The following is a 14,335-nucleotide window of genomic DNA, read 5'->3' on the forward strand; positions in this document are numbered from 1 at the left end:
AAGAGGTGCACGCACGGCGCACATACTCCCATCTCTTTCCCAACCAAACCCGCGCGGGTACACGGTGGAGCTCATTTCTGTACGAAAAGGCAGCCCACATGGTAATTTGACACGTGTACTGGTTTTCCACTTGGTGGAGGGAGGATCGTCTACCACGGGTGAACAAACAAATTGCGACTTGACGCGTTATGTTAAAAATGAGGCAAACCATGTGGGGCCTACCTTAGAGGCAAGGCTCTATACACTGGAATACTTTTGATGTGTCCCATCAACTCGCAGAACAAGGAGAAGCTTGCTTATTATGCCGTCTCCCCCGCCCACGGATGTCGGTGTCAAAACCGGAGGATCTCGTGTAGGGGGTCCCGAACTGTGCGTCTAAGGCTAATGGTTACAAGAGACTGGGGACACGATGTTTTACCCAGGTTCGGGCCCTCTCGATGGAGGTAATACCCTACTTCCTGCTTGATTGATCTTGATGATATGAGTATTACAAGAGTTGATCTACCACGAGATCGTAGACGCTAAATCCTAGAAGCTAGCCTATGGTATGATTGTTGTTCTGTGGACTAAACCCTCCAGTTTATATAGACACGGGAGGGGGCTAGGATTACACAGAGTCGGTTACAGAGAAGGAGATCTATCATGCTAATCGCCAAGCTTGCCTTCCACGCAAAGGAGAGTCCCATACGAACACGGCACGAAGTCTTCAATCTTGTATCTTCATAGTCCAATAGTCCGGCCAAAGTATATAGTACGGCTGTCCGGATACCCCCTTATCCAGGGCTCCCTCAGTAGCCCCTGAACCAGGCTTCAACGGCGATGAGTCCGGCGCGTAGATTGTCTTCGGCATTGCAAGACAGGTTCCATCTCCGAATACTTCAAGATAAATCCCGAACACAAGGATCGTGTCCGGCTCTGCAAGACAAATTTTACATACAACTGTAGAGAGGACAATAATCCACGAATCTAATCTGCTAACAACTCTACATAGTGTGACATCACACCACAGCCCGGCCTTTATTCGAACTATTTTTTACAACCAGCTACTGCGCATATTGCGAGGCGGTTTCCTTGGCATGTCTTGTCGAAGCAGAGATCGTGCCCCCCTTATCGCGGGATTCTCATCAATACGGGTGTGGGTAACCCAACCGCACCACCAATCGCGGTGAGTGGGGAACGAACAGGTTTCATTTAGGCAAGCAGGGAGGCACAAAGTTTCATTGCCTCTATAAAGAGAAAAGGCCTCTTCCTTTTTACCCACGCCTTCTCCTTCTGCTGGTCCATTCTCTTTCACTAGAGCCCCAGCGCTCGAGCGTTCATCTTCTCCACCAACAAAGGTTCTTCGAAAATGTCTAGATCTGGAGCAGGAGGCAAGTGGATGGCCTCTACCATCCAAGAGAAGGATATCAAAAAGCTTCGGGAGGCCGGATACCTGGCCCAGAAAATCGGCCACCGCCTTCCGATGGCGGGACAGATTGTCCCTACTCCGGAGTCCTAGGAGAGGGTCGTATTCTTCCCTCATTTTGTCCGCGGGCTCGGGTTTCCCCTTCACCCATTTGTTCGGGGAATCATGTATTATTACAGGATCGATTTTCACAATCTATCCCCCAATTCCTTCCTCAACATCTCGACGTTTATCGTCGTGTGCGAGGCCTTTCTCCGCATCACGCCACACTTCGGCTTGTGGCTAAAGATCCTCAATGTGAAGCCCAAGGTGGTGAACGGCGAACACGCCGAGTGCGGAGGCGCCATGGTGAGCAGGATGCCCAAAATCACCTAGCCGACAGGTACTTTGAACGATTCTGTTAAGGAGTGGCAGCATCACTGGTTCAATATCACTGAGCCGCGCGGCAAGAAGTGGGCCACTGCTCCTGAGTTCCGATCCGGAGCCCCTTTGCGGCTTACGCCCTGGCCCGGGAAGGGCTTGAACTGGTCTTCATCTGACGAACTGTCGGTGATCCAGACGCGCGTCAAAGGTATGGAAGACAAGGCCATCAAGCTTGTTGACGAAGTCCAGGTGATGTTGTTCTGCCTGGTTCTTCCCTGTCAGCATCGAGCCTACAATTTGTGGGAGTATGACCCGGCCGAGCACTAGACCCTGTGAGGGCTTTATTGCTCCTCACAGATGGACATCTGGAAGGTGCTTTTTAAGGCCGACAAACCGTGGCCGGACTCCACCATGGACCACGGGTACCAACTGTTCCGCCCCGCAAGTCCGGTAAGTAGTCATTATATTTTGTCCATCCATATGTTTCATTGTCATATCCCCGGTAAGATGCCCTAACGCGCTTCCCACAATTATCTTAGGCATGGACGAAGAAGGTGGGACGGATACACTGTCCAGCCCCGCTGCCAGAAGAACCAGCCGGACCACTTCTGACGAAGATGCTGGTCCCGGGGCCTTACAAGGCGTCAAAGAAAGAGGCCCATAAAGAGGCCAAGGAGACCAGGGGCAGCCTCCGTCGTCGTGGTGCTTTCGACACAAAATCCGAAGACTCCAATACCGCTCTCTCCTTTGAAGAGGAATAGGAGGAGGAAGAAGACGAATCCCCTATGAGGGGAGGAAAGAAAAGGACGGCCTCTTCATCTCTGGAGGCCGAATTGCCTAAGATGGGAAAAACTCTCCTGCCAGAGGCGTCCACTACGGCTATCGACAGCAGCTCGGAGTGGGATCCCAGGGCCCAGCCCATGGAAAACTCGTAAGTACACAAAATCCAAACAAATCTATGCGTCCAGTGTTACCAAGGCACAAATAAATTAATTGGTGCCATACTTTTGGCAGCCCGGCCAGGTCTCGCGCCGAACAGTCCTCATCGGAGGATTCGTTGAGCTTAGATGCCCTAAAGAGCGAGACACCTCCGAAGGCCCCTACCCCGAAGCTCGGGCATGACACCGGGGTGTCGTCTCAAAAGGAGCTAAACCAGGAGGGGCGTACCTCAGGGGCCGAATACACGAGAGCGGCGGCTCCCCTGAGTGTCGACGGTGGGGGTGATCTTGTGTTCGTCCCACAGCCGGACACAGTCCCAGAGACCTTTGAGGCTCCGGGTTTAGACCGACAGCTCCCCTTGACTAGAGGAGGTGATCCTGCTCCCCCGGCAACCTCTGCCCAACCAGAGGTGTAGGGCAGCTTATTGACAGTGCTAAAGAGCACTTCCATCATCGATGAACATCGCGCTCTTATGGGCGTTGTGATTGAGAAGGTTCAGGCCGCTGAAAGTGGACTGAATGAATCCTGCATCAGCCTTATAAAAGGCTTGGAGGTAAGTTTTAGGAGTTTTTAGAAGATTTGTCATAGCATAGATAGTAGCCCCTGATACACTGTCTGGTGAAAGAAGGAACCGGATAGGGGATCAAATTTCCTCCCATAGGAGACGCAGTGCATGACATATATCTCTTCCTTTATAAACAGGCGTCTGCAGCGACTGCCACCTCTCATACTGCGGAAGTATCCGGACTGAAGCAGAGTCTGGAGCGGGCCGAAGACGAACTTGGCCAGGTGAAGAAGCAGTTGGAGGACCATCAAGGTATGTTGAGACCTTGTTAAGTTTAGCACAATTAAGTAGGTGTGCCTAATGAAAGTATATATATTGCGCGCTCTAGGGTCGAATGCCGAAATTGGGGCATTTAAGAAGGCTGTGGCCTTAGCCGAAAAGAAGGCAGCCGCGGAACAGGCCCTTCGCGAGAAGCATGAGGCCAGGGTCATTGAAGCTAAACGAGAGCTTCAGGAGGCCGTGCAGAAAAGCGAGACTTTGGAGCACAGTCTGTCATTGAAAGAATCCGAACTCACCCAAGCTCTCCAAGCCACAATTGATGCTCGGGAGGAAGCCCAAGGTGGTCTAAAGGAAATTTAGGAGGTAAGGAAGATTGCAGCTGGTAAGGCTTTTTCCTATTTAAAGCGATTGTAGCAAGAAAAATTCAAGGTGACTAGTTGACATCTGATTTCTCCAGGGGCGTTTGCGGATCTTCCCCGCACCATATCTGATGCTGCTCAATTCTATCAAGCTGAGGAGAAGAAGACTGTGGAAAAGCTTTTCTGGTCACAGTATTTGGCACCGAATTAACTGGTGCCATTCGTCGATCAGCTGAAGCAGCTGGTCTAACTGCACCAGGAAGCCGAACTAGCCATGAAGGATTTGATTGTCCGGCTATGGCCCGCCGAGCCTATTCCGAGCAGTTACTTTGGGCTCGTGAAGCAAATTGTGACTGCCTGTCCTCGTCTTGACGTCATTAAGTGGTCAGTTTGTATAGAAGTTGGATGCTAAAAAGCTAATGACCGAGGGACCACCCGAGGGGAAGGAGCACCGCAAGCCCAAACTATATTACGAAGGTGTCCTGAAAGGAGCCCGCCTTGTGGCGGAGCAATGTACCAAAGATATTGTATTTCCACGAAGGCAATCATGCTGTCCTTTTTAAGGCGGAACAAAGTCACCTTTATTTATTTATTTACCTTTTATATGAAAGTTTTTCCTCCTGCGCGGCTATTTTATATGTTAATCTTGAGAGTTGGCCAGTCGTCGACTTCTGCCCCCACGTAAGAAATACGGGGGTGTTAGGGATATACCTGAACACTCTTTACCCCATTCTTGGGTCCATAAAGGAGGTGTTCAGCATAGCGAACCAGGCAATTAGACTATAGGTCTTTATCACTCTCACTTAGCCATAGGAATTCGAGTATGGTAGGCGCAGCCCCTGGGGCTCTAACAGCACCTGATCGGTAGACCGATCCGTCGCACTCTGCATTTATTATGGCATTATGCGGAATAATTGCTTAAAGATTTTACAACCTCTCGAACAGCTGACCAGCTCTCGCCGTATCATGACAGTCAGTTTTTGGCTTTCTCTACTGAAGTGCTCGTCCGGAAGAACCGGGACACAATCGCAGTAGTTCTCCCAGCACTACTGTCGGTGTAAAAACCGGCGGATCTCGGGTAGGGGGTCCCTAACTGTGCGTCTAGGCGGATGGTAACAGGAGACAAGGGACACGATGTTTTTACCCAGGTTCGGGCCCTCTCGATGGAGGTAAAACCCTACTCCTGCTTGATTAATATTGATGATATGGGTAGTACAAGAATAGATCTACCACGAGATCAGAGAGGCTAAACCCTAAAAGCTAGCCTATGGTATGATTGTTGTTCGTCCTACGAACTAAAACCCTCCGGTTTATATAGACATCGGAGAGGGCTAGGGTTACACAGAGTCGGTTACAATGGGAGGATATCTACATATCCGTATCACCAAGTTTACCTTCCATGCCAAGGAATGTCCCATCCGGACACAGGACGAAGTCTTCAATCTTGTATCTTCATAGTCTGGGAGTCCGGCCAAAGGTTATAGTCCGGTCATCCGGACACCCCCTAATCCGGGACTCTCTCAACTACCTTAGCCGATATTGCGGAACGTAAGGTACCAAAACATGGGAGCCGGGCAAACCCAACTAATGATCCAAGACATGATTCGGAGCTGATGCATATAATGTTATAAGTTCGGGGTGCCGAGCAACCAAGAAGGTGGTCGTACTTTGTTGCCATAGTGCGGGTATAATGAAGCCCCTTGGCGTTTTAAGGCATAACACGATATTTGGATGCCGTTTATGACTAAAAATGTCAATGAGAGATGATAGCGGATAAGCGTGATATAACTCTACATGTTGTCTGCAAGTAATACGTTTATGCGTATGGGTACTTTTCATGTTGTAAAAAGGAGGTATGACGGTGTACCCTGTTTAGACCGGGCGGGAGGGAGCGGAGTATGAATCCAAAGTATGTCCAGATTGTCTTCGGGGGAAATGTTCAAAGATTCCCCCTTTGCGCGTGCGGGCTGATTTTCTGGCGCCAGTCCTATTATCCGCAAAAGAGACCCTCCAAAGAAAATACTGAGGGGCATATGTGCGCCACGGAGCGGTTGAACCGCAGGGCTTGGCCCTTCCCAACTTATGTCGGGGTGTTTGACTGGCGCCTGGTCGAGCCGGCCTATCCTGCCATGAAGTAGTTCGGACTCCTTTATTGGTGTTCGGGGGGTTGGCTGCCGAATCGAGGTTCGGTAAGGTGGCACAATTCACTGCTTCAGCGGCCGTATGTTCTTCGGCGCCGATGTGGGGTTCAGCCATGTCCGTGATTGTGAATATGTCACATGAGCCTGGTATGGTACCACGTTGAATCAAGCCAACGTGGTTCGCCTTGACAGTACGTAATAGTTACTGTATAAGGGGATAGTGTCGAAGACTGATTCTCCGGTATGGTGATCATTCGGTGATCCGGAGACAACCTCTAGGGTGGTGTTTATAATGTTCACCGTGTTGGTTTGCGTAGGAGTTTCTTTTGCTCTGTATTGCATTGCTTTGAGACCCCTTTATTGTTTTCGGTGTATGACCAGCCGGCTTGTTTGAAGACCCGACATTCTCTAATTGTATGACTAGCTGCCGATCCTGGGGTACCATGGATTTGGCATGGGCGGTCGAGTATGCGGTCCAGGCCGGATGGGCCCGAATTGCTTTGTTGAAGTTGCTTTTTCCGCTGACCGGATTGGGAGCTGCGGAATTCGGCATTGACTGCCGTCTCGCGGGTGTCGTCATTATTCTTGGGACGCTTATATTTGTTGCGTTGATGTTTATGCATGCTATATCTGGCCTCTAATGTGCCAGGGGTGTTTGCTTTGTTGTTGTGAGCCAACCAGCTATCTTCGCCCACACAAAAGTGGGTGATGAGTGTTGTTAGGGCCGCCATGGATTTTGGTTTCTCTTGGCCGATGTGCCGGCCGAGCCACTCATCCCGGATACTATGTTTGAAGGCTGCTATGGCTTATGTGTCCGGACAGTCGGCTATTTGGTTCTTTTTTAGTAGGAACCGAGTCCAGAATCTCCTGGCTGACTCTCCCAGCTGTTGGGTAATGTGACCTAAGTCGTCAGCATCCCGTGGTCGACTATAGGTACCTAGGAAGTTGTTGAGGAATGCATCTTCCAGATTTTCCCAACTGCCGATGGAGTTCGCCGGCAGGCCATTCAGCCAATGTCTGGCTGGTCCTTTAAGCTTAAGGGGGAGATACTTGATGGCATGTAGATCATCACCGCGGGCCAGGTGAATGTGGAGAAGGAAATCTTTGATCCATACCGCGGGGTCTGTTGTGCCATCGTATGATTCGACGTTGATGGGTTTAAACCCTTCTGGGAATTCATGTTCCATTACTTCGTCAGTGAAGAAGAAGGGGTGTGCGGTGCCTCTGTGCCGGGCTATGTCCTAACGCAGTCCGACTAAGTCAGGTCGGTTATGTTCGGCCCGACCAGATTTATTATTAGTGTATCTGGCATGATGGTCATCGTCAGTGCTGTGGCGTGCCCCCGTGATCCGTAGATCAATCTTGGTTATGATGCGCTATTTTCCAATATGTCTCACAGGTGTTGCGTATGGCCCCGGGCCATAGTGAACTGGCGTGGGGGTGCGGGCTGGTATTCGGTCTGATATGCTATTTTATCCCGGCCAAGAGGTGGCCGGTCAGCCTCGTCTTGTGCTGGTAGTGTAGGCTCTACGGCCTCCTCCTCTAGTTGAGGTAGCAACTTGTGCTTTGGGTAACCCTTGGTGGGGGGCCCGAGTCTGTATTCCTCGGCCGACAGGACCTCGGTCCATCTGTCTGCGAGCAGATCTTGATCAGCTTGGAGCTGCTGCTGCTTCTTTTTCAGGCTTCTTGCAGTGACTATAAGCCGGCGCTTAAAGTGCTCCTACTCTATTGGATATTCGGGTATGCCGAATTCATCGCCGCCGAGGCTCACCTCATCTTCGGAGGGAGGCATATAGTTGTCATCCTCCATGTATCCGTCCATCGCCTGTTCCTCGGGGCTGGCCTACCCGTGTTCCTGTTCGGCCTATTCAAAGGTAGGCTGATCAGGATTGTATTCCTCTTCGGCACCATCTGGGTTTTCTTTTCCTGTGCCGGTTGATACGTCTCCAACGTATCTACTTTTCCAAACACTTTTGCCCCTGTTTTGGACTCTAACTTGCATGATTTGAATGAAACTAACCCGGACTGACGTTGTTTTCAGCAGAACTGCCATGATGTTGTTTTATGTGTAGAAAAGAAAAGTTCTCGGAATGTCCTGAAAATCCACGGAGGCACTTTTTGGAATTAATAAGAATTTCTGGGTGAAAGAAATACACCAGGGGGGCCACACCATGTCCACGAGACAGGGGCACCCCCCCCTATAGGGCATGCCCTCCTATCTCGTGGGACCCCTGGACCTCCATAGACCTCAACTGCAACTCAATATCTTCCGTCTTGGGGAGAAAAAAATCAGAGATAAAGTTTCATCGTGTTTTACGACACGGAGCCGCCGCCAAGCCCTAATTTCTCTCGGGAGGGCAGATCTGGAGTCCATTCGAGGCTCCAGAGAGGGGGATTCGCCACTGTCGTCATCATCAACCATCCTCCATCACCAATTTCATGATGCTCACCGCCGTGCGTGAGTAATTCCATCGTAGGCTTGTTGGACGGTGATGGGTTGGATGAGATTTACCATGTAATCAAGTTAGTTTTGTTAGGGTTTCATTCCTAGTATCCAATATGTTCTGAGATTGATGTTGCTATGACTTTGCTATGCTTAATGCTTGTCACTAGGGCCCGAGTGCCATGATTTCAGATCTGAACCTATTATGTTTTCATGAATATATGTGTGTTCTTGATCCTATCTTGCAAGTCTATAGTCACCTATTATGTGTTATGATCCGACAACCCCGAAGTGACAATAATCGGGATACTTCTCGGTGATGACTGTACTTTGAGGAGTTCATGTATTCACTATGTGTTAATGCTTTGGTCCGGTTCTCTATTAAAAGGAGGCCTTAATATCCCTTAGTTTCCACTAGGATCCTGCTGCCACGGGAGGGTAGGACAAAATATGTCATGCAAGTTCTTTTCCATAAGCATGTATGACTATTTACGGAATACATGCCTACATTACATTGATGAACTGGAGTTAGTTCTGTGTCACCCTATGTTATAGCTATTACATAAGGAATTGCATCGGGCATAATTATCCATCACTGATCCATTGCCTACGAGCTTTTCACATATTGTTCTCCGCTTATTTACTTTTCTGTTGCTACTGTTACAACTACTACAAAAAACCCAAAAACTATTATCTTTGCTTTTGCCACCGTTACTTTTATTATCATACTACTTTGCTACTAAATACTTTGCTACAGATAGTAAGTTATCCAGGTGTGGTTGAATTGACAACTCAACTGCTAATACTCAAGAATATTCTTTGTCTCCTCTTGTGTCGAATCAATAAATTTGGGTTGAATACTTTACCCTCGAAAGCTATTGTGATCCCCTACACTTGTGGGTTATCAAGACTAATTTCTAGCGCCGTTGCCGGGGAGCATAGCTCTATTCTCTGAGTCACTTGGGATTTATATCTGTTGATCACTATGAAGAATTTGAAAGACGCTAAAACCAAGATTTATCCCTCAACTATGACGGGAGGTAAGGAACTGCCATCTAGCTCTACACTAGATTCTCCTTCTGTTATGAGTAAGCATGCGACACCTAAACCTGCTACTGCTATGAATTCTGATATGTCGCATGTTATTGATGATGCCACTTCTGCTATGCATGATGAAACTACTTCTGTGCATGATACTACTTTGCCATTAGGTGAATTTCTTGATGAACAACTTGCTAGAGTTAGAGAGAATGAAATTATTGAAGATGCTATTATTGATGATAGTGATGATGAAAGTTCTCCCAATGATTATGTACTGCCTGTTGTTCCTGAGGGTTATGTTATGAATGAAGAAGCTGCTAAAGCTATCTTTGCTTGAATGATAGATATGATCTTACGAAATTATTATCTAAATGGAAGCAGCAGTCTATTAATGCTAGAATGAAACCTGACCCTGCTTTTGCTACTTCACCTATCTGTGTTACTGATAAGGATTATGAATTCTTTGTTGATCCTGAGATTATTACTCTAGTTGAATCTGATCCTTTTTATGGCCTTGAATCTAAAACTGTTGTGGCACATCTTACCAAGTTGAATGATATAGCTACCATGTTCACTCATGATGAAAAATCTCGCTATTTTTATATCCTTAAGATATTTCCGTTCTCGTTAAAGGGTGATGCTAAGACTTGGTATAATTTTCTTGTTCCTGGTTGTGTGCGTAGTCCCCAGGATATGATTTATTACTTCTCTGCTAAATATTTCCCTGCTCATAAGAAACAAGCTGCCTTGCGGGAAATATATAATTTTATGCAAATCAAAGAAGAGAGTCTCCCACAAGCTTGGGAGAGGCTTCTCTGGTTACTTAATGCTTTGCCTGATCATCCTCTCAGGAAAAATGAAATACTTGATATCTTTTATAATGGACTAACTGATGCTTCCATGGACTACTTGGATAGTTGTGCTGGTTGTGTTTTCAGGGAAAGAACAGTCGACGAAGCTGAATTACTATTGCATAATATGTTGACTAACGAAAATAATTGGACTCTTCCTAAGCCAATTCCTGAGGCAATTAGTGAACCAATTGAGCCAACTCCTGAGCCTATTTCTAAACCCACTCCGAAGAAGAGAGGTGTTTTATTTCTCAGTCCTGAAGATATGCAAGAGGCAAAGAAATAAATGAAAGAAAAAGGTATTAAAGCTGAAGATGTTAAGAATTTACCACCTATTGAAGAAATACATGGTCTTAATATACCGCCTGTTGAAGAACCACATTGTCTTGATAACCCGACACAGGTAGTAAGGTAAATTCTCTCTATAGATATGATAAAGTTGAAATCCCCTCTCCTAAATTCCTTAGCCCATGCTTAGATGAATTTGATGACTTTATGGCTACACAAGAAAGTTTTCATGCTTATCTTGGTAGAGAGTTAAAGAATAATGCTTTCGAGATAGGACACGTAAGCGAGAACTTGGCTAGAGTTAAAGGTGAACTTCAACTCATTGGCAAATATGCGTCTATGGTTGCTAATCAAGCTGAGCAAGTACTTAAAGCTCAAAATGATTTGCTTGAGGAATTAACTAATAAAAATGACTTTGCTGTTAGAGTGGCTACTAGAACTGGTAGAATGACTCAGGATCCTTTGTATCCTGAAGGCCGCCCTCAGAGAACCGAGCAAGATTCTCAGAGAAATAATTTAGAGGCACCTAGTTCTTCTAAAAAGAAGAAAAAGAAAAATGATAGGACTTTGCATGCTTCTAGTGAACCTAGTGTTGACACACCTGAGAGTCCCAATGATATTTCTGTCTCTGATGCTGAAACACAATCAGGTGATGAACATGAACCTAGTGATAATGTTAATGATAATGTTCATGTTGATGCTCAACCTAGCAAAAACAATGAAGTAGAGGTTGAACCTGCTATTGATCTTGATAACTCACAATCAAAGAATCAACGGTATGATAAGAGAGATTTTGTTGCTAGGAAACACAGTAGAGAAAGAGAACCATGGGTTCAGAAACCCATGTCCTTTCCTCCTAAATCATCCAAGACAAAGGATGATGAGGATTTGAGAGCTTTGCTGCAATGATTAGACCAATTTTCTTATGTATGCGCTTAACTGATATGCTTAAAGTAAATCATTATGCTAAGTATATGACGGATGTCATTACAAAAAAAGAAAGATACTGGAAGCCAAAATTTCCACCATGCTTGCTAATTACACTTTTAAGGGTGGAATACCAAAGAAACTTGGAGATCGAGGGGTACCAACTATACCATGCTCCATTAAACGAAACTATGTTAGAAATGCTTTATGTGATCTTGGAGTCGGTGTTAGTGTTATGCCTCTCTCTTTATATCGTAGACTTGAATTGAATAAGTTGACACCTACTGAAATATCTTTGCAAATGGCTGATAAATCAACTGCTATACCTGTTGGTATTTGTGAGGATGTGCCTGTTGTGGTTGCAAATGTCACTATCTTAACGTACTTTGTTATTCTTGATATTCCCGAGGACAATAGTATGTCTATTATCCTTGATAGACCCTTTCTTAATACTGCAGGGGCTGTTATTGATTGCAACAAAGGCAATGTCACTTTTCATGTTAATGGTAATGAGCGTACGGTACACTTGCCGAGGAAACAATCTCAAGTTCATAGCATCAATTCTATTGGAAAAGTTCCAACTATCATTATTGGAGGTTTTGAATTTCCTCTCCCTACTATCAAGAAAAAGTATGATATTCTTATTGTTGGGGATTTTCATATCCCCGTTGATGTAACTTAGTGTTATTCGAAATTTCTCCGGTTCCGTGTTATTCAGAATGAGTTTATTAACAAGACTTGATCAACCTTGTTAGTGGATTCATTTTGATGATCATGAGATGGATGAAACTAGAAGGCACAACCTTCTGTACCCCCCCCCTTTTACTTTCTGTTATTTAAAATAAATAAAGCAAAAATAGTTTTATCTATCTGTTTTGTGAATTTTTTGTGCAATAAAACATATCCCGAAAATATAAGTGCTCCAAATGCCCTGCAAATTTAGTATGAATTTTTATGGATTATTTGAGGATTTTAGGCACTAAAATCACTGCAGGAGGGGCAAGCACCAGGCCACGAGAGTGGAGGGTGCCCCCCCCCAATAGGGCGCGCCCCCCTGTCTCGTGGGCCCTTGGTGGCCCCCCTCCACCTGTGCCAGCAACCACACACTTCATCTTCTACCCAAAAAAATCCCCATCCAACTCAAGCACGAGTTCTAGCTCATTTTTCTATGATTTTCGATATCCTTGCTCAAAGCTCCTTTCACAAAACTGCTTTGGGAGATTGTTGCTTGGTATGTGACTCCTCCATTGGTCCAATTAGTTTTTGTTCTAGTGCTTTATTCATTGCAAATCCTTGCTGCCTTGGTGACCCTGTTCTTGAGCTTGCATGTTAAATTTATGAGGTTCCAAGTAGTTCGGATGCATGTTATAGGCTCTAGGCACTTGTAGGAGTAGTTGCTACCATTCTTGTTAACATTTATTCACTTTTATTTTTAAGTTACTAAAATTTCAGAAATTTTCAGAAAATGTTAAGGAAATTTTTGAGGGGCTCTTCTAGCCATGGCTCTCAGGAAAAACAAGCCAAAGAGAAGGAAAAAGCCAAGTATAATCTTCCTCGCTTAGCGGAAGTGCGGTCGTGTGAATGGCCATGCAATGATTTCTTGAAAGAAGTCGGAATTCATGAAGATTTTTATTCTTTGATCAAGATTGCAGGCCTCACCGATTTCATCAACGACCGGATTGATCAGTATCTCTTACTCACTAATACTTTCGTGCAAAAATTTTATTATTATCCTAAAAAGTCACCGTCTACAGTATCATTTCATTTATATGATAAATTCAGAGAAATGTCTTTATGTAATTTTTGTGCGGTTTGTAGGATACCTTATTAGAGAGAATTAGAGGAACCCCATCGTAAAGATGTGGATGTCTTTGCTAATACTATCGCTGTAGAGGAGTCAAAGAAGGGTTCCGAGGCAAAAGTCACTAGCATACACTTTCCTATTTTACGCTACTTTGCCATATTTGCTAGTAGATGCTTGATTGGTCGTGGAAATAGTGGAAACTGAAGTGTTCCTGATATTATCATTCTTCAACATACCTTGCTTGGAGACAATACTTTTAGTATGGGTGTCGTCGTTGCTAAACGGCTAGCCCTGAATCGTACAAAAGGCTATCTATGCTGCACGTCTTGCTAGGCATTTTCAGATACCCATTAGCACCTTGAGAAAGAGGAGACAATATTGCCTCCTCACATTTTAGATTACAAGAGCATGGTAGAACACAAGTTTATTGTCGACAACGAAGAGAGGATGCTCTTGTATAAGCTTAGATTCAATAAGAAACACTTTGAGATTATTATTTTGCATGCGCCTCTGTTTTTTGGTTTGCTTGCAAAAAAATTTCTCGTCACACAGGAAGCGGTGAACAATCATCGAGCCCAAGCTTTTACTCCAGAACCTGGACCTGATCCGGAACCTGAACTGGACCCCTATCGTGCATCATTTGTCCAGTCGGATTCGGAGTTGACCAGCCAGTGGAATCCTGATTACACCTCTCATTACACCGCGGGGAGTACCGGCGGTCCCTGGTATTAGACCAACTTAGGCCAAAATCCTAAGCTTGGGGGAGTACGTATTTCTCACCGACTTTACATTCATGTTCACACACTAGTTGTCGGTGCTCATACTCTTTCATTGTATTATCCATGTTAGTTTAAATTCCTTTTTCTAGTTTTCTTCTTGTGTGTTTGATAAACCTTGAGAAAAAACAAAAAATTAGTTAGTTTAATTTCCATGCTTGTAGTAGGAATTGAAATGAAAACCCAAAAGATTTCTAGTTCTTCTTCTTTCTTG

The sequence above is a fragment of the Triticum dicoccoides genome, chromosome 4B, assembly GCF_002162155.2.
Source record: "Triticum dicoccoides isolate Atlit2015 ecotype Zavitan chromosome 4B, WEW_v2.0, whole genome shotgun sequence".
NCBI classification, from domain to species: domain Eukaryota; kingdom Viridiplantae; phylum Streptophyta; class Magnoliopsida; order Poales; family Poaceae; genus Triticum; species Triticum dicoccoides.